This window comes from Giraffa tippelskirchi, chromosome 8 (assembly GCF_054371585.1).
Source record: "Giraffa tippelskirchi isolate mGirTip1 chromosome 8, T2T-mGirTip1v1.2.pri, whole genome shotgun sequence".
Classification (NCBI taxonomy): Eukaryota; Metazoa; Chordata; class Mammalia; order Artiodactyla; family Giraffidae; genus Giraffa; species Giraffa tippelskirchi.
In genome coordinates, this window is record NC_137282.1 from 98143082 (window position 1) to 98164602 (window position 21521).

General features: G+C 40.3%; 1 protein-coding gene across 9 annotated transcripts in view; it reads left to right on the forward strand.

Annotated features, from left to right (window-relative positions):
* The window catches only part of RAB3C (RAB3C, member RAS oncogene family), a 376080-nt gene that overhangs the window by 347304 nt on the left and 7255 nt on the right, over window positions 1–21521 (forward strand). The gene's annotated exons all lie outside the window — the stretch shown is intronic.

Here is a 21521-nt window from a genome sequence, read left to right on the forward strand (position 1 = left end):
ATATGCCTTGTTGGCTATTTCTTTGGGGCTTTTCCTCTATATACAACACTTTACACTGAGAGCACATTATTATTCTATGTGATTGTTGTTTCGAGTTTCCACTGGAGGAGGGTGGATAATAGGCACAGAATAGGTTGCATTGGATTTTGGTTCTATGTACACTGGTGGCAATATGTGTCACAGTTACAAACCTCTCTGAGACTCAATCTCCTCATCTTTTAAGAATGAGTATCATGACTCATGCCTATTTTATTAAGTCTTTGTAGATAAAAGCAACTGAGATGAGAGATATGAAAAAACTTGAGCAATGGAAAAGCCAATTCAAATGTAAAAGATTCTATCTAGGGAAAAAATGTTGGAGTCAGTAGGGTAGAATTTTGGTACAAAGGAGGGGATCATGACTGATTTTTTAAAAAATAATTTTTATTGCAGTATAGTTGATTTACAATGTTGTGTTAGTTTCAGGTGTAATAGCAAAGTGAGTCAGTTACACACACACACACACACACACACACACACACTCACACACTCACACACAGACACCCTCCTTCCCTAGAGGTCTCTGTAACTGTCCTCATTTCTTTTCATTCTTTTGTCTCTATTCTGTTCTGTGACAGTGATTTCCACCATTTTATCTTCCAGCTCACTTGTCCGTTCTTCTGCCTCAGTTATTTTATTGATTCTTTCCAGTGTATTGTTTAAGTTATTGTGTTGTTCACCTCTGTTCTTTAAATCTTCTCTTTTTAAAACATTTCTGGGATCTTCTTGGTCTATGCCTCCATTCTTTTTCTGAGATTTTGAATCATATTTACCATTATTACTCTGAGTTATTTTTCAGGTAGATTGCATATCTTCTTCTCTTCCTTTGGTTGTTGTTTTGGGTTTTAATTTTGTTGCTTCATCTGCACACATTTCTCTGTTTTCTCATTTTGTCTTTCTGTGTTTGTGATCTCCTTTCCACAGACTGCAGGATCACAGTTCCTCTTGCTTCTGGTGTCTGGCCCCTGGTGGGTGAGGGGTTGGTCCTGGGGCTGGTCCTGGGGTGAGGTAGGTGTCCTGGTGGGAGGGACTGGCACCTGCCCCCTGGTGAATGGAGCTGGGTCTTGTTCCTCTGGTGGGCAAGGGGGTGTCAGAGGGTGTGATTTGAAGTGGCTGTGAGCTCGGTGCAACTTTAGGCAGCCTGTCTTCTGATGGGTGACACTATGTTCCTTTCTACTTTGTTGTTTGGCTTGAGGCTTTCCAGCACTGGAGCCTGTAGGTTGCTGGGTTGGGCTAGGTCTTGATGCCAAAATTGGGAACTCCTAGAGAGCTCACACTGATCAGTATTCCCCGGGGTCTCCAGTACCAGTCTCCTTGCCCCCACAGTGAGCTACAGCTGACCATCACCTCCCAGGAGACCCTCCAAGACCCCGAGGTAAGTCTAACCCAGCTTCCTATGCATGTACTTCTTTTTGCTGGCCCCAGTGCACATGAGACCTTGTGTGTACCCTCTAAGAGTGGACTCTGTTTTCCTCAGCCCTGTGGAGTTCCTGCACTCAACCTCTGCTCGTCTTCAAGGTTAAATGCTCTGGGGGTTCTCCTTTCAAATGACAGACCCTCAAGATTGTGTCTTGGAGGGCTGTTTTTATGTAGGGACATTTCTGTGTAGCCTGTGTGGGTTTTGTTTTTTTTTTTTTTCCTGGTGCTAAGGCTGCTTTTAGTATAGGTGTCTGCCACATCCTCCTTCAGTGTATGCTGTCCGTAAGCCCCTTGATAGAAGGTATGATGGATGTTGTGGTGACCAGAGCCTGCACTGGATATTGAGCAGGGCCTTCCTTTTGTTCTGTGGTTGTCACTACCCTGTCAGGGGCAGGGTCCGCTCCCTAGTTCTTGGAGTAGCAGCTCCCAGCTCTGTTTCTTGGCTGTGTTTCTGATCTGTGATGTGAGTTAGGTGAGACTGGAGCACTCCTCCTCCTGAGCTGCTCACATATAGGTGCGGTCACCTTCCATCTGTTGTGCAGGCTCTCAGACTAGACTGTTACTGACAGTGCTCTCATTCCCACCTTAACTATCTGTATGCTGGCAGTGGACCCTGGTGTTTCTTGCGTGCGTGCTAAATCACTTCAGTCATGTCCAACTCTTTGCAACCCCTTGGACTGTATGTAACCCACCAGGCTCCTCTGTCCATGGGATTCTCCAGGCAAGATATGGGTTACAACTTCCTTCTCTAGGGGATCTTCCCAATCCAGGGATCAAACCTGTGTCTTCTACACTGCAAGCAGATTCTTTACCCATTAAGCCACCTGGGTATTTCTTCAGCATTGTTTTCACGAAGCCACCAGCATAGATCCCCTGAAGTCAGGTCCCAGGACTGCAGTAATCATAGATCTGGACCCACTATGGGTGCTAAGGGGGCAGCTCAGACTTTGGCCTGGTCCAACATCCATGTGTACTTGCCTACAAAGTCCACAGCTGCTAAAGCTAGACCTGTCTCAGCTGCAGGAGCATTCATTATCTATTCAGGCATTCTGCCGGTGCTGAGTATATACAGCCAGTTGCTGGGCTGTAAATCCATTGTTTGTGTAGCCGTGAGGAAAGATTTCATCTCTTCTTCCTTAGTTGCATGGCTCCTGGGGCTCAGCTGTGTGTATGGGGGCCACCTATAGGCATCTGCTCCTGAGTCTGGCCCACAGCACACAAGGGTGGGGAGGGGGTGTGGAGGAGGTCATGGCTGGGGGCGACTCTGGCAGGGGCCACTGCATAAGAGGAGAGGCTGCAATGGCCATGACTGATTTATTAATTCAAGGCTTTTTTTTTTTTTTTTTTACTGAGCATGTGCTATATATCCTGCACTGTGCCAGACATTATAAGGGATACCAAAAAACTACGATCCACAGTTCCTAGGCTCAAGTTGCTTTCAGTCAAGTGAGGAGACCAGAGATATACACAAGAGAGCAGGAATTATAAAACAACAACAAAATAGGATAATGAGGATATGATAAGCTGTGAGGTGCATGCTAAGAGGAAAGTAACAGAGGGAATGAGGCAGACACAGGTTGTAGGCAGGAGGTGTGGGAATGAAGTGGGATGGGAGATGGATAAAGAGCAATGCAGAGGGAACAGAGAGAGAATATATGGAAATGAGCAGAACAGCTAGGAAGAGGTGAGTGATGAGAGGAACTAGCAATCGTATGGTTAAATGACAAGATAAGTTTGGAATGGTCCCAAAAAGGAGAGTAGAATATGAAAACCATTAAGAGGAGAAGAAACATTATGAATAAAGCGCACAGTGGAGTAAGGATCCTGAGAGGAACATTGGGAGGACAATGAGTGAAAAAGTTGGAACCCAGCATAATGTTATGGAAGTAGAGTGGATTTGGGGGACAATTCCAGCCTTTGAGTAAAGAAGTTGGAATTGTTTCTTTTTTTCTGTATACAAGAGAGATCACTGAGGAATTCTTAGCAGGGACAAGTCTGGCTTTCTAACCTTTCTGGTCAGGACCAGAAATGTATGAAATGTATCCAATCTAGTAATCCAGTGCATACCTACATAGAGAATGAAATGAAAGTTTCACAATCCACATTTACCCTTACTAGATGATATTTGTTCTGACGCTATCTTCTTTTCTATTATTTTTCATCTTTTTTCTTTTCATGTTTTCAACTCACTAAATATATGCTAGGACCCCACTAATGTGCCTCAACCCACTAAAATTTGAAAAACAAATTTCTGTTCTGTTCTGAAGGGGGCACTTTGGGATTAATCTGTGGGGAGTGTGTAGCACAGATTAGAGAAGCAGAGAGCTTCTCAATGGGTCACTGTGTTACTTTCTCATCTCATAAATGAACTATGCACAGTCCAGTCTGAGAGACCATTTCCTTCTGAGATTAGGGAGCTCATTAGACTAAAGGCTATCACCCAATGACCATAAGAACCCTCCTACTAAGTTCTTGCAGCTGCCATGAGAAGGTCACACAGCTGATGTCTGGTCTTCCTGTGGCTACCCTTTATGTTTTATTTCATTCATAGGGCTTCTCTCTATTCCATCAACTTAACGATGTTTCCCACTCAAAAGTCTGAAAAACTTGGCAATCTTTTCTTAGTCATCTTAGTACCTCAGGAAGCTAGGAATAGAGAATAATAGATTCCCCGAGAGAGAGAGAGAGAGAGAGAGAGAGAGAGAGAGAAAGGAAATCTGGGAGAGGTTGGCAGGGTAGCTTCCTGAGACCATCCCTCCCTCCTTGTCTTTTCTTGACGAGTCAAGCATATGCCTTGTGGGGGGAAGAAACTGCTACACAGATGTAAATGACTTCCATATATAAACCTGAAAACTGTTTGATTCAAAGAAACCAAGAATGGGAGCCATTCTTGAGAGCCAAGAATTAAGTGACATTGGTACAAAAGAAGCAGGTAACTGGCTACAATTTTTTTTTTACCACTGTAATATTAATAAATTACTTGGGTGTTGAGAAGGTCATGGTATGGAAGGGAATTAAAATGGTGAGAACATATCAAGAAGGTGACTTTCCTTGGAATTCCACCGACTGACACAAACACAGGCCTTTTTCATGTGGTACACAGATGTAGGAAATTTCCTGCAATTATGAGGCAGAAATGTTTATGTACCCATGCAAGTTCTTCCAATGATTTCTGATTGATTTTTTTGCTCTGTATTCAATAAACCCCAGCAGTTGTCTTAGCAACCAGCACTTGGGCATTTGTAGAGAGTCATTTACCTTCTTTAATGTGTTTTTTTTCTTCTTATGACTACATACACTTCTATAAATGATCATGAAAGATCATTTATAAGGGAAAAACCTAAGCTTAAAGATTTTAAAGGTCTTAGCTTTATTTTTTAAAATTACCGGTAAAATTACATTGTCCAGAGTAGCATCACACACAAACAAAGCTTGGGTACCGTTTTTTAAATGTCATTTCCACATCTCAGCAGATGGCTGAAAACAAAACAAAACAAAGAGTTTTATTGACCTAGTTACAATTAATTCTCCATTGTGGATAGTTACATCCATATAACATTTGTTTCTCCTAATGAAGTTACTTAATGGAACTGAGCTATAGTTGAGGTCTTTAAAAGACCCATATGGCAGCCTCCCTTGATTATTCAGTTTAGTTTACCAAATATTTACAATACATCAGGTGCCTGGAAATACAATGATAACACTACCTTTCAACAACAACCACTGTAGTGCCTGAGTTAGACTATGCAGACAATGGACATTTTTTAGGTCTTATCTTGGCTGTTCCTTGGAAGACGTCTTCTCTTGGTCCCTCTTGCACTTTGTCTTTCTATCCTTGGACTACCACTCCTCTCTCTGCACCCTCCCTTAGATACTCCCAACCACTTCCAAGGCATGAACTCTGTCTATAAACTAATGACAGCCAATCCTGTCTTAGCCCTGACCCTTTCACCTGAGCTTCCATCTCCTCTACCTACCTGCCAGCTTCACATGTTCAATACTTCCAATTTAGGATGGTCCTCTGTATCGCCTGCAACTGCAGCCTGTGGGATTCTTTTTCAAGTGCGTTATTTGTCACCTGTAACCCAGGCATGCTGCATCAAAGTTTCTGAAGGACAGGAATCTTCATGTTTAAAAAACACCCTTCTGACTTTTCTATGACCCTAAATTTTTAGAACACTGGCTTAAATGGCTGGGAATGTATGGAGAATGCAGGGAGTTGCCCCAGAGCTGAATATTATCCTATAGCTAGTATCATTCTTCCTGTATGTGTTTTTGACATCTCCTATAGGTGCATTTACCTATAACAATATATGGGAATGTTTCAGATTTTTATTTTTATCCAAATACAAATTTATAGTATAGCAATAATCTTTAATTATTAACGTATACAATCTCATAACTTGTTTTAAATGTAAAAATGTTGAATTAGAAAGGACAGGAAAAATAATTAAAGATATCAGTATCAGTTCAGTCACTCAGTCGTGTCCGACTCTTTGTGACCCCACGGACTGCCGCACGCCAGGCTTCCCTGTCCATCACCAACTCCCAGAGCTTACTCAAACTCATTTCCATCAAGTTGGTGATGCCATCCAACCATCTCATCCTCTGCTGTCCCCTTCTCCTCCCACCTTCAGTCTTTCCCAGCATCAGGATCTTTTCCAAGGAGTCAGTTCTTCGCATCAGGTGGCCAAAGTATTGGAGTTTCAGCTTCAGCATCAGTCCTTCCAATGAATATTCAGGACTTACTTCCTTTAGGATGGACTGGTTGGATCTCGGCCAAAGAACTAAACAGACATTTCTCCAGAGAGGACATACAGATGGCTAACAAACACATGAAAAGATGCTCAACATCACTCATTATCAGAGAAATGCAAATCAAAACCACAGTGAGGTACAATCTCACGCCGGTCAGAATGGCTGCCATCAAAACCTACTAACAATAAATGCTGGAGGGGGAGTGGAGAAAAGGGAACCCTCTTACACTGTTGGTGGGAATGCAAACTAGTACAGCCACTATGGAGAACAGTGTGGAGATTCCTTAAAAAACTGGAAATAGAACTGCCATACGACCCAGCAATCCGACTGCTGGGCATACACACCAAGGAAACCAGAATTGAAAGAGACATGTGTACCCCAATGTTCATCGCAGCACTGTTTACGATAGCTAGGACATGGAAGGAAGCAACCTAGATGTCCACTGGCAGATGAATGGATAAGAAAGCTGTGGTACACATACACAATGGAATATTACTCAGCCATTAAAAAGAATGCATTTGAATCAGTTCTAAGGAGGTGGATGAAACTGGAGTCTATTATACAGAGTGAAGTAAGTCAGAAAGTAAAACACCGATATAGTATACTAACACATATATATGGAATTTAGAAAGATGGTAATGATGACCCTATATGAGAGACAGCAAAAGAGACACACATATAAAGAACAGACTTTTGGATTCTGTGGGAGAAGGCGAGGGTGGGATGATTTGAGAGAATAGCTTTGAAACATGTATATTACCATATCTGAAATAGATGACCAGTGCAAGCTCGATGCATGAAACAGGGCACTCAAAGCCGGTGCACTGGGACAATCCAGAGGGAGGGGATGGGGAGGCAGGGGGGTAGGGGGTTCAGGATGGGGGACATATGTACACCATGGCTGATTGATATCAGTGTATGGCGAAAACCACTACAATATTGTAAAGTAATTAGCCTCCAACTAAATTAATTAATTAAAAAAAAGAAAAACTAAGGTGAATGGAACGTCATTGTAACCAAGCCGAGAAAGTCTACCTCCTGAGATTTTAATGCCCGTGCTGCTGATTTCTGCTGAGACTGAATGACTTCAGGGTTACCTAATTTAGGAACTCAGATATTAGGATGCTCCAATTGGTTCCTGTTTAGAGTCTTTTGGACTTCCTAGGTGGTGCTGGTGGTAAAGACCCCGCCTGCCAATGCAGGAGACATAAGAGATTCAGGTTCGATCCCTGGGTCGGGAAGATCCCCTGCAGGAGGGCACAGAAACCCACTCCAGTATTCTTGCCTGGAAAATCGCATGGACAGAGGACCTTGGAGAGCTGTATAGTCCATGGGGTCACAAAGAGTTGGACGTGACTGAAGCGACTTAGCACACACGCACGCACTCTTGGCTTTCATTGCCAACCCAGGTAAGAGAGAACAAGGTAGTGACTTCACTGAACTTTGAATCCATGCAGTCTGACCCTGAGCAGCCAGATTCTCTTCATACATTTTCCACTGAAGAGAATTATAATAGCAGCATCACACCTTCCTGATCCGCTAAGCTCCACCTGAGTCGTATTCTTGGAACAATAGGGAGATACAGATAAGGTCTTAACTGAATTTTTCTATTTTACGATCCAGGAGGAAATCTGGGTCTATTTAACTGGTAATCCTATTTAAACTCTGTTCATGAACCCCATAGTCTTCCAGCAATACAGTGAAAGATGCCAGAAAATGACTAGATCATTGTTAAAGGATAAATTCTTTCATATACAATCTTGCCCAAGTATTGATACATGATATCTCTTTTCAAAAAATGCCCAGCTTTATGGAATGTCTTCCAACCAATAAACTGAAAACTCCTTAACTACTCATTCTGTGCTTTATAAGAAACCTCTGGAAATTCTTGATGACTCACTCTATGGGCCTTAAAAATTACACTGAGACAATTATCACTAAGCCACACATCAACTTCTTCGTATTTTTAGAGTATCATTTTAGGGAATCTGTAAGAAGGACTACTTAAGGTAGTTCCCTTCTAAATAATGAAAGACTAAGGTATTATAGAGCATGCTGTCTTCCTTCTTTGTCGCACTGAGAGAACCACATTAGACTGCTCTGAGACTAGGAATAACAGATGAATTAACTCAAGTCACAGGTAGGCTTCAAAACATTGAAGGGGTCTCACTTCTTTCTAAGAAAATTCAAATCAGGCAGGACCAAGGCATGGAGAGGAGAAAAAACTAGAAGGAAGATTGGATCTAGAGAAGGGCTTCTCAAAAACACCAGTGCACAGCTGTACATCAGGCCAATTAAATTGGGATCTCTCTGATGGGACCCAGTCAACAGTATGGTTTAAAATTTTTTACTGAGGTAAACTGACATATAATATTACTTCAAGTATATAACATAATGAGTCAGTATTTGCCTATTGAAAAATGTTCACCACAGTATGTCTAATATCCATCACCACATATAATGACAATTGTTTCTTGTGATGGGAACTTAAAGATTTATTTTCTTAGCAGCTTTCAAATATACAATCGAGTATTATTAACTACAGAGCGACAGGGAGGCCTGGTATGCTTCAGTTCATGGGGTTGTGGAGAACCAGACATGACTGGGCAACTGAACAACAACCATGCTATACATTACATCTCCGTGATTTACTTTGTAACTGGACGTTAGTACCCTTTGACCCCTTTCATCCATTTTGCCTCCCCCCTCCAAGCCCCCACCTCTCATCACCACCAATCTGTTCTCTATATCAATGAGCCAAGTTTTATTTTGGGGGTTTTTTGCAGAGGAGGAATGGTTGTTTGCTATTTTTTTGTTTGAGATTCTACATGTAAGTGAGATCATATGATATTTATCTTTGTTTGACTTACTCCACTTAGCATAATGCCTTCCAAGTCCATCCATGTTGTTGCAAATGGCAAGATTTCATTCTTTATTATGGTTGAATAGTAGTCCATTGTATAAATATGTACCATACCTTCTTTGTACATTCATCCAATGTTGTGTATTTATGTTTCCGTATCTTGGTTATTGTAAATAATAATGATGCTATTAATACAGAGATTCATATATGTTTTAAAATTAGTGTTTCCATTTTCTTCTTATAAATACCCAGAAGTGGAGTTGCTAGATCATGTGGTAGTTCTATTTTTAAGTTTTTGAGGAACCTGCAAACTGTTTTTTATAGTGGCTGCAAAATTTGCATTCCTACCTATAATGCACAAGGGTTCCCTGTCCTCTACATGTTTGCCATCACTTGTTGTTTCATGATTTTTTTTTTATGATGGCCATTCTAACGGGTGTGAGACAGTGTCTCATTACGGTTTTGATGTGCTTTTCCCTGATTAGTGATGCTGGGCATGGTTTCATGTGCATGTTGGCCATCTCTATGTGTTCTCTGGAAAACTGTACATTCAGAAGTAAAACTGTTGCCTTTTCATTTTGTTGATGGTTTCCTTTGTTGTACAGAAGCTTTTGTTTGATGTAGTCTCATTTGTTTCATTTTGCTTTCATTGCCTTAGCTTTTGGAGTTAGATCCAAAAAATCATCACCAAGACCAATGTCAAGGAGCTTACTGCCTGTTTCCTTCTAGAAGTTTTATGGTTTCAGGTCTTTAATCCATTGTGAGTTAATTTTTATGTAAAGTGTGAAATAAGTTTCCAGTTTTATTCTTGTGCATGTGGCTTCCAGTGCTATTTATTGAAAGGACTGTCCTTTCCTCACCATATATTCTTGGCTCCTTTATTGTAAACTAGTTAACCAAATATACATAGGTTTATTGCTGGATTATCTGTTGTCTCATTGAGCTAAGTTAATTTTTTCTATTGTTTTCCTGTTCTCTATTTCATTTCTTCTCTAATCTGTTACTTCTTTCCTTCTGCTAACTTTGTAATTGATTTCTTCTTCATTTTCTACTTTTTTAAGGTATAGAGCTATGGTTTTTTGTTTCTTAATGTTCCTTTCACGTTTCTCAATGTAAGTATTTATTTCTATGAATTTCCTCTTTAGAACTGTTTTTGCCGCATCCCATAAGTTTTGGTAAGTAGTGTTTCCCTTTAAATTTGTCTCAAGATGTTTTATTTCCCCTTCAATTTTCTTCTTTGATTCATTTATTGTTAATGAAGTATTTAATTTCCAAGCATGCATGAATTTTCCATCTTTCCTCTTGTTGATTTCTAGTTTCATATACCATTGTGGTCCAAGGACATACTTAGTATGATTTTAATCCTGAATTTTCTAAGATTTGTTTTGTGGCCCATCATATGATTGATCCTATAACATATTCCATGTACACTTGAAAGTATACAGTTGACCCTTGAATGACATATACTGCATCAGTCCATTTACATGTAAATTTTTTTAATAAATATGTTGAAAAATTTTTTGGAGAATTTCAGTAATGTGAAAAAACTCATGGACAAACCACATAGCCTAGAAATATTGAAAAAATATTTTTTAAAGTCAGTTATGTCATAAATGCATAAAATATATGTAAATACTAGTCTATCACTACATGAGCACATATGTGTGTGTGTTAGTTGCTCAGTTGTGTCAGACTCTTTGTGACCCCATGGACTGTAGCCCACCAGGCTCCTCTGTCCATGGGATTCTCTAGGCAAGAATATGGAGTGGGTTGTTGTTTCCTTCTCTAAGGGATCTGCCCAACCCAGGGATCAAACCTGGGTCTCCTGAATTGCAGGCAGATTCTTTACTGTCTGAGCCACCAGGGAAAACCAGCATAGGCATAGGGTGATATTTAATATAAGATTAATAATGTCTTTGTTTTCTTCCTGTTTTTAACTTTGCTTTCAAAGTATTACATAACCACACAGTATACCACTCTCTCTCATAACTGAAGAAACTAGGATTTTTAAAGTGTAACAATATTTCCAGTACTGTATCATGAGTATGACTATAATATTGTACGCCATAAACATTTTGTGAGTGTGGAATTCTTGGTGGACAGTTTTTCTCTTTCAGTATTTTGAATATATCATCTAATTGATTCCTGGACTGACAAGTTTCTGTTGAGAAATCTGCCAATAGTTTTATGGGTGTTCCCTTGTCACTTCTTTCTTTTCCCTTGCTGCTTTCAGAATTCTTTATCTGTGACATTTGACAATTTAAATGTGTCTGATATAGCCCTTTTTGGGCTTGTCTACTAAGGGTACTGTAGGATTCATGGATCTGGATGTCCATTTCTCTCCCCAGATTTGGGAAGTTTTCTGTCATTATTGCTTTAAATATAGTTTCTTCTCCTTTCTCTTTCCATAACATGGATATTGTTTCTTTTGTATCATGTTAAGTCCCACAGACTTCCTTTGCTCTTTTTCATTCTTTTTCCCTTTCACTTCTCTGTCTGGATAATTGTAAATGTTCTGAATTCTACATTATTGATTCTTCCTTTTGTGTGACTGAGTCTGCTTTTGAGTCGTTATTGAATTCTTTAGTTCATGATATTGTTCTGCTCTAGGATATGTTTTTTGAGGTTTATAATTTTTGTTGAACTTCACATTTCATTCATGCATTGTTTTCCTAGTTTTGTTTAGCTGTTTGTTCCTGTAGTTCACCAAACTTCTTTAAGAAGACTGTTCTAATTTATCTGACAGTTCATGGATTTACATTTCTTTAGTGTCAGTTATTTGAGGCTTACTAATTTCCTTTGGTGGTATTATGTGTACCATAATCATGGTACATGATTATGTACCTTTTATTACATGTATCATGATTCTTAATTCTTTACATCACTATCTGCACATTTGAGTGAACAGTTTCCTCATGCAAAATTTATAGGTTCACTTTGGCAGAAGAGTTCACCAGTCAGCTCAGTTTGGGTTTCTGAACGTCTGTTGGCAGCACCCTTAGTGTGAAGCCACTGCCCAAGCTCTGAGGTTGGGGGGTGGGTGTGTGCCGCAGGCTGGGGATGGTTGGGCTTGTTTCCCTGCCCAAGCAGGACTACAGCAGGTGCTCTGTATTTCCCTGAGTTCTCTGACCATGCTTATTACACAGTTGTCTTGGGTACTATGCTCAGCAGTAGATGGTGCTATGAATTAACTTCCCTGGCATGGTAGGGCAGCAGGACATACCCCAGGGGTGGTACAGCTTATTGTTTAGAAATCTGAGTTTGTCAAGACTGTACACTGAATTCCCTGGCCAAATGGGGCCACTTGATTTTACTCTCTGAAGACAGGAAAAGCCTGTCTATGGGCTATGCACTCTGTTTAAGTGGCACTGTAAGCAGGACTTTTAGATAGGCTACACAGCTCCCCTATGCTCTGGTTAGGTACCCTGGTCAGGTGGGCTGAAGGCTATATTCAGCAAGGGGTGGGGCTATGAATTAGTTTCCCTCCCCTGATGAAAAAGGAGAATTGGATCCAAGTCTGGTCTTATCTCAAGCCAACCCACATCCCAATTTCCCAAGCTATTCAGGACCATGACTGGCTTTGCTCCGGGAAAATCAATTCTGCTGTCATACTCTCTACTCAGGTGGTGTTGGGCTATGCAGTTTCTGGGTATTCTGGCCAGCCTTTTTGACTTGGCAGTACTGGGAGCTACATTCAGGAGTGAGCCAGGCTGTGACTCAGCTCTCGTGCCTGGGTGGGGGAAGGCCAAGTTACAGAGCAAAAAGGCTCTTTGAAGACCTGCATCAGGCAGAACCATTCCCTGGTCAGACTGCAGCACCATCTTGGCTCCACAGATGAGCAAGGCCACTGGTTGGACTGCTACTTGGGTGCTTCAGATAGGAACTCAGTCTGTCAAGATCCAAGTGCTTGTTGCTGTGAGCCCCTCCCTGCTTCTCCATCACCGTCAGATTCCCGGTGGTCAAGCCTTACAGATTTCTTCACCGTCCCTTGTGGGATGAGTCTGGAATGGAGGCTCCTAACAAGCTATCCACATATGGGGGAAGCTGTATATTTATCCCATGCTCTCTCTCCCCACTGCAGGAAGAGCAGGCTCTTGGTGTGGTGCTGCGCCAGCCTGGAGAGGAGCAGCACCGTTGCTGTGGAGCTGCCCTTCCTACCCTGCTAATGCAGTCTGTGTTGGCTCTCTGGGGTGCAGGGGTGCTTCAGCCTCCCACATGTTCTAGGATTTTCTCAGTGGTGTTTTGTCACATGGCTAGTTGACAGTTGCTTTCCTTGTGAAGGAATGAAGTCAGGAATGACCTATGTCATCATCTTAGTGATACCACTCCAGAAATCTAGATTTTTAAAGGTCAGCTCAAAATAAAATGTTAAAAGTCTACACACCAGATATCACATACAGAAGTCTCTGTCTTGAAGAGTAGGTTGGATTGGGAAGGGGGAAAGGATGAGGGACGGTGACTCAAGGAGATAACTCACATGAGCAAAACTGCAAAGGGCTTATGTTGAGTCTCTTCAGCAGATGGGGAACGGACAAGCTGGGCTGAGTGCAGGGTGCTGGGGTGTTTTGACCGAGAATGATGAACCATAGCATGGGCAGCTGCTGCATCAGCAAACTCAAGATACTTCTTTCCCTCTCTGTTGTTATGCTGAGCCTTTCCCACATATGAAGTGTGTTAAGCTAATGTCTGGAGAGAGAAGGACCAGGAAGGAACCTCTACACTGAGCAGGATTTGTCAAAGGCACAGAATGATCTTTGTATAGTTTCAGCATACTAATAAAACAGGAGAAAAGCTAACATCCAGTTAGGCCTGGCTAAGGGCAAGGAGTCAAAGACTAGCATTCTTGACCTTTTATTTTAGCAAAACAAACCTTTGGCTGAACTCCTATTCTCCAGCTTGGTCTGCTTTCTGTGGAGCCTTCTTCAAGTAAGTGGGTCAAAATCCTTATCAATTCTTCTAAAGTCTGTCTCCAGGCTGGGGCCCAGCAGGGAACGAGCTACTATCGTAGCTTGGCCTGCTGCTCAGCAGTCTCAAGTTCTGGCCCAAATGTCCCCCACCTGGCAACAGAATGACCTTTCCTTGCTGCTCTGGTTCATTTAATTCCACAGGAAGGGGAAGACACTGAAACTGCAACTAGAATCTGGAAACAGAAAGTCTTCTCATTTAGGAGTTTGGAAATAGAAACTCAGGGACAGATCATAGATTTTTAACAATGAGAGATGAAAATGATTTACTGCACTATGATTTTTATGGAATGAAAGAACAGTTGCAATTTTTTTTTTTCTCTCAAACTGAAGTTGGAAATAGTCATAGTGCCCCAAATGGTGTTGAGGATTTTCCTAGGGGTGAAAAAAGAAAACAATTCCCCAGAATATCTTATGGAAACAAATGGTATTTCACAACATGGCATAGCCATTGATGCATGGGAATAAGTCATTGCCTATAAGAGTATTTTACATGCATTCAAGAAAAGGCTGAGAAGGTAGCAGTTAAGTGCTCAATATTTGAATATTTGAACTGTGATTGTTATCACTAATAATTACAAGGGGAACAAGTCTCTTGGGAGTGCTGGGACATTTCAGTATTCTTCAGGTGCCAACGGGGAGCCTGCCTGGAACCCACTGCTTTGATGAGCAGTGTGCTTTCGGCCTAAAGCTGCCTTGTGTGGGTATCAGTACCAGACTTCCCTGGAACCGGGCACTCACGTGACCTTCAGGGAGCCAGGTAGAGCAGTGCCAGCAGCCAAGCTGAGAGTGCTTCGTGTTCCGCATGTTCACCAGAACATGTTCAGACGTCCTCTACCATAAGCTCTGTCATCTCCACTGAGGTTAGAGCAGAAACAATGACAAATACCCGTTTGAAAGGTTTGTGCTGAGCATGAGGTGATATTTTCTGATTGACAGAATCCTCCTCTATGAGTGGAATGGTTTCCCCAGTAGGGCCTGGAGATTCCTTCTAGAGCGATCTCTTATGGAAAACATTCTCATTCATTTAAAACAGTGATTCTTCAGCCATATGTATACATATATACTCTCTTTTTTGGATTTCCTCCCCATTTAGGTCACCACTTCCCTAGTGGCTCAGACAGTAAAAGAATCTGCCTATAGTGCGGGAGACCTGGGTTCGATCCTGGGTCGGGAAGATCCCTTGGAGAAGGGAATGGGTACCCACTCCAGTATTCTTGCCTGGAGAATCCCATGGACAGCGGAGCGTGTGGGCTACAGTCCAAATGGTTGCAAAGAGTCAGACAGGACTGAGCAACTAACACTTTCACACTTTTCACTGTCACTTGGAGCACTAAGTAGAGTTCCCTGATCTATACAGTAGATTCTTATTAATTATCTATTTTACACATAGTATCAATAGTGTACATTTGTCAGTCCCAATCTCCCAGTTCATCCCACCCTCTTCCCACCTTGGTGTCTATACATTTGTTCTCTCTATCTCTGTTTTGTAAATAAGATCATCTGTACCAAATGGATAAAACAGTGATAAATATATCATACAGCTTATTGATGTAATGCACATACAATGCATTTCACCCATTTACAGTGTTCAGTTCAGTGGTTCTTGGTATATTCACAGAGCTGTGCAACCTTTAACACAATCAATTTTCATCACCCCAGGAAGAAACCCCATGATCATTAGTATTCACTCCCTATTTCTCCTGACTCCACAGTTTTGCCTCTTTTGGACATTTCATATAAATGGAATCATATAATATGTAGTCCCTTTGTCTGACTTATTTTACTTAGCATGATGTTTTCAAGGTTTATCTACATTTTAGCCTGTATCAGTACATTTTATGGCTGAAAGGTATTCCATTATATGCATTTTCCACATTTTATTTATCCACTCATCAGTTGATAGACACTCAGGCTGTTTCCACTTTTTTATTATTATTATTGCTATTCTAAATACTTTGTGCAAAATTCGTGTGGACATGTTTTCACTTCTCATGCTAACATACCTAGTAGTGGAATTGTAGGTTATACAGTATGTTGAACCATTTGAGAAATTGCCAGAATGTTTTCCAAAGAGGCTGCATCATTTTACACTCCCATCAACAGTGTATAAGGATAGTGAATCTTTTATAACAAATTTGTACTCTATGACCCCCATTTTTTCTATCCCCCAACCCTGCCTCTGGAAACCACTAATCTGTTGTCTGTATCTTTGAACTTAACCTTTTATTATTCTACATAAAATCAGATCATACAGTATTTGTCTTTTCAAATACTTTGAAATAAGTATTTGACTTATTTCACTTAGCATAATGCCTTCAAAGTCTATCCATGTTGTTGCAAATTGCAAGATTTCATTTTTATATGACTGAATAATATTCTGTGTGTTTGCATACATGTATACACATATATACACACATATACATCACATTTTAAAAATTCACCCAATCTGTGTACTCTTAGGCTGTTTCCATGTCTTCAGTTCAGTTGCTCAGTCACGTCCAACTCTTTGTGACCCCATGGGCTACAGCACGCCAGGCCTCCCTGTCCATCACCAACTCCTGGAGTTTACTCAAACTCATGTCCATCAAGCCAGTGATGCCATCCAACCATCTCATTCTCTGTCGTCCCCTTCTCCTCCCACTCTCAATGTTTCCCAGCATCAGGGTCTTTTCCAATAAGTCAGTTCTTCACATCACTTGGCCAAAGTATTGGAGTTTCAGCTTCAACATCAGTCCTTCCAATGAACATCCAGGATTGATCTCCTTTAGGATGGACTGATTGGATCTCCTTGCAGTCCAAGGGACTCTCAAGAGTCTTCTCCAACACCACAGTTCAAAAGCATCAATTCTTTGGCACTCAGCTTTCTTCACAGTCCAGCTCTCACATCCATATATGACCGCTGGAAAAACCATAGCCTTGATTAGATCTACCTTTGTTGGCAAAGTGATGTCTCTGCTTTTTAATATGCTGTCTAGGTTGGTCATAAACTTCCTTCCAAGAAGTAAGAGTCTTTTAATTCCATGGCTGCAATCACCATCTGCAGTGATTTTGGAGCCCCCCAAAAATAAAGTCTGCCACTGTTTCCACTGTTTCCTCATCTATTTGCCATGAAGTGATGGGACTGGATGCCATGATCTTACTTTTCTGAATGTTGAGTTTTACACCAACTTTTCACTCTCCTCTTTCACTTTCATCAAGAGGCTCTTTAGTTCTTCTTTACTTTCTGCCATAAGGGTGGTGTCATCTGCATATCTGAGGTTGTTGATATTTCTCCTGGCAATCTTCCATGTCTTAGCTATTATAAATAATGCTGTGATAAACATGAGGGTGCATGTGTGTTTTCCAGTTATTGTTTGTTTTCTTCAGATAAACAACCTGAAGTGGAATTGCTGGATCATACATAACTTCTATTTTCAATTTTTTGAGGAACTCCATTCTGTTTTCCACAGTGGCTACAGCAACTTATTCCCATCAACAGTATACTAGCATTCCCTTTCCTCCACATTTTCACCAACGTGTATTATTTCTTGTGTTTTTGATAACAACCATCCTGACAGGTGTGAGGTGGATGGCTCATTGTGGTTTTGATTTTCACTTCCCTGATATTTAGTGATGTTGAGCTTTTTTTTTTTTGCTATCAATAATGTATAGGTTGCCTTTTCATTTTGTTGATGGTTTCCTAGAAGCTTTTTAGTTTGATGCAGTCCCACTTGTTTATTTTTGCTTTTGCTGCCTCTGCTTTTAGAGTCAGATGTAAAATATCATCACAACGATTAATATCAAGGAGTTTACAGCTTATATTTTCTTCTAGGAGTTTTATAGTTTTAGGTCTTACATTCAAATCTTTTATCCAATTTGAGTTAATTGTTGTGTATGGTATAAGTTAGTGGTCTGGTCTTATTCTCTTCCATGTGATTGTCCAGCTTTTTCAGTACCACTTATTAAACAGACTGTCCTTTCCCTATTATATATTTTTGGCTTCTTTGTTGTAAATTAATCAACCACATATACCTGGCTTTATTCCTGAGCTTTCTTTTCCACTGATCTGTGTGTCTATTTTTATCTCACAAAATAGTGTTTTAATTACTATATGTGCTTAGTTGCTCAGTCATGTCTAACTCTTTGTGACCCTAAAGGATTGTAGCTCCTCTGCCCTTGGGATTTTTCAGGTAAGAATACTTGAATGGGTTGCCATTTCCTTCTCCAAGGGGATCTTCCCAACCTAGGGGCTGAACCCGGGTCTCCTGCATTGCAGGCGACTCTTTACCACTGAGCTGTCAGGAAAAACCCCCTTTGATTACTATAGCTTTGTAATATATTACTAGTTTTAAGTCAGGTAGTGTGTTGCGTTTAGCTTTGTTCTTGCTTAAGACTGCTTTGGCTATTTGAGGGAATGTTTTGTAATTTTATATAAAATTTAGGATTGCTTTTTCTATTTCTGTAAAAAGTGCCGTTGGAATTTTGATAGGGATTTTCACCAGATCTGTAGATTCCTTTGGGTAGTATGGACATTTTAACAATATTCTTCCTATCTATGAAGATCTTTCCATTTATTTGTATCTTCAGCTTTTTCCCATTGGTGTCTTACAGTTTTTTCCCTTGGTGTCTTGCAGAAAGTATACTTATCTTTCACCATCTTGGTTGAATTTATTCCTAGGTATTTTATTCTTTTTTAATGTAATTGTAACTGGGATTTTAAATTTTTTCTGATAATGTTATTAATGAATAGAAAACAAAACAGATTTTTATAGGCTGATTTTGTATCCTGCAACTTTACTGCATTTGCTTATTCTACAGTTTTGTGATGGGAGTCTTTAAGGTTTTCTGTATTTAGTATGTCATCTGCAAGTAGTTACAGTTTTACTCCTTCCTTTCCCAATTTTATTTCCTTTTCTTCCTGATTTCTCTGGCTAAAACTTCCACTACCATGCTGAATCAAAGTGGCAAGAGATGGTATTTCTGTCTTGTTCCTGATCTTGAGGGAAAACTTTCAGCTTTTCACCACTGAGTATGATGTTAGCTGTGCGGTGGGCATATATGGCCTTTATTATGTTGAAGTACAGTCCTTCTATATCCACTTTATGAGTTTTATCATAAATGGATGTTGAATTATGTTAAATGCTTTTTCTGTACCTATTAAGATGATCATGATTTTTATCCTTCATTTTGTTCATATGTATATCCTGTTGACTGATAGCAGATGCTGAATCATCCTTGCATCCCTAGAATATATCCCACTTGATCATGGTTTATAATTCTTTCAATGTATTGAATTTGGTTTGCTAATATTTTGTTGAGGATGTTTTACATCTATGTTCTTTAGAGATATTGGCCTGTAATTTTCTTGTTGTATCCTTGTCTCATTTTGGTATCTGGGTAATACTGACCCCATAAAATGAAGCGTTAGAAATGTTAGTATTAATTCTTTAAGCATTTGATAGAATTCACCAGTGAAGCCATCTGATCCTGTGCTTTTGTTTGTTGAGAGGTTTTTGATGACTTATTCAATTTCCTTACTAGTATTTGTTCTGTTCAGACTGTTTCCTCATGATTGAGTCCTGGGAGACTGTATGTTTCTAGGAATTTATTCATTTCCTCTAGGTTGTCCAATTTGTTGGCACATAATCGTTCACAGCAGTCTCTTACGATCCTTTGTGTTTCTCTGCTAATGTCTTCTCTTTCATTTCTGGCTTGAGTCCTCTTTTTTCTTGGATAGTCTAGCTATCAGTTTGTCATTTTTGCTTATCTTTTCCAAGAATCAGCTCTTACTTTTTTGTTTGTTTCTATTTGATTTATTTCCACTCTGATCTTTGTCAGTTCTTTCCTTCTGCTAATTTTGGGATTTTTTCATTCTTTCTTTTTCTAGTTTCCTGAGCTATTAAGATTATGATTCTTGTATTCTTCTTAGATTCTTAGACAGACATTTATTGCTAAGATTTTTTTTTTTAAATTTTGGTGAAACATGGTAAGCTTTATGTTAAAGTGTATAGTTTAGCATGTATCCACTTCATTGTGCCACAAATTGCCAGAGCTCAGTTCATTTTGCAAAAGAGAAACTCTATACCTGTTATGTGACATCTGTTTTTCCCTCCCCCAGTCTCTGGTCCTTCACTTTCAGTTGCTCTGAATCTGATTACTTTGTATTTTTTTGTAACTAGTTTATTATACATAGCATAATTTCAAGATTCATATATGTTGTAGCATGTGTCAAAATTTAAGACTTAACATTAGTCCAGTGTATGTATATACCACATTTTGTTTACTCATTCATCAGCTGATAAATACTTGGGTTAGGTACCATCTTTTGGCTACTGTAAATGATGCTGTAATGAACATGGGTGTAGAGAGGCTAGTGAATCTTAACCTTTCATGTGCATAAGAAACCACCTAAGGAGCCTTTTAAAATGTGTGCTTAAGGTCTGACAGAATGTGGTCCACTGGAGAAGGGCATGGCAAACCACTTCAGTATTCTTGCCTTGAGAACCCCATGAACAGTATGAAAAGGCAAAAAGATAGGACACTGAAAGATGAACTCCCCAGGTTAGTAAGTGCCCAATATGCTATTGGAGATCAGTGGAGAAATAACTCCAGAAAGAATGATGGGATGGAGCCAAAGCAAAAACGATACCCAGCTGTGGATGTGACTGGTGATCGATAGAAGCAAAGTCTGATGCTGTAAAGAGCAATATTGCATAGGAACCTGGCATGTTAGGTCCGTGAATCAAGGCAAACTGGAAGTGGTCAAACAGGAGATGGCAAGAGTGAACGTGGACATTCTAGGAATCAGCGAACTAAGATGGACTGGAATGGGTGAATTTAACTCAGATGACCATTATATCTACTACTGTGGGCAAGAATCCCTTAGAAGACATGGAGTAGCCATCATGGTCAACAAAAGAGTCCGAAACGCAGTACTTGGATGCAATCTCAAAAACGATAGAATGATCTCTGTTCATTTCCAAGGCAAACCATTCAATATCACAGTAATCCAAGTCTATGCCCCGACCAGTAACGCCAAAGAAGCTGAAGTTGAATGGTTCTATGAAGACCTACAAGACCTTCCAGAACTAACACCCAAAAAAGATGTCCTTTTCATTATAGGGGACTGGAATGCAAAAGTAGGAAGTCAAGAAATACCTGGCGTAACAGGCAAATTTGGCCTCGGAGTAGAGAATGAAGCAGGGCAAAGGCTAATAGAGTTTTGCCAAGAGAACGCACTGGTCACAGCAAACACCCTCTTCCAACAACACAAGAAAAGACTCTGCACGTGGACATCACCAGATGGTCAATACTGAAATCAGACTGATTATATTCTTTGCAGCCAAAGATGGAGAAGCTCTATACAGTCAGCAAAAACAAGACCAGGAGCAGATTTTGGCTTAGATCATGAATTGCTTATTGCTAAATTCAGACTTGAAGAAAGTAGGGAAAACCATTAGTCCATTCAGGTATGACCTAGATCAAATCCCTTATGA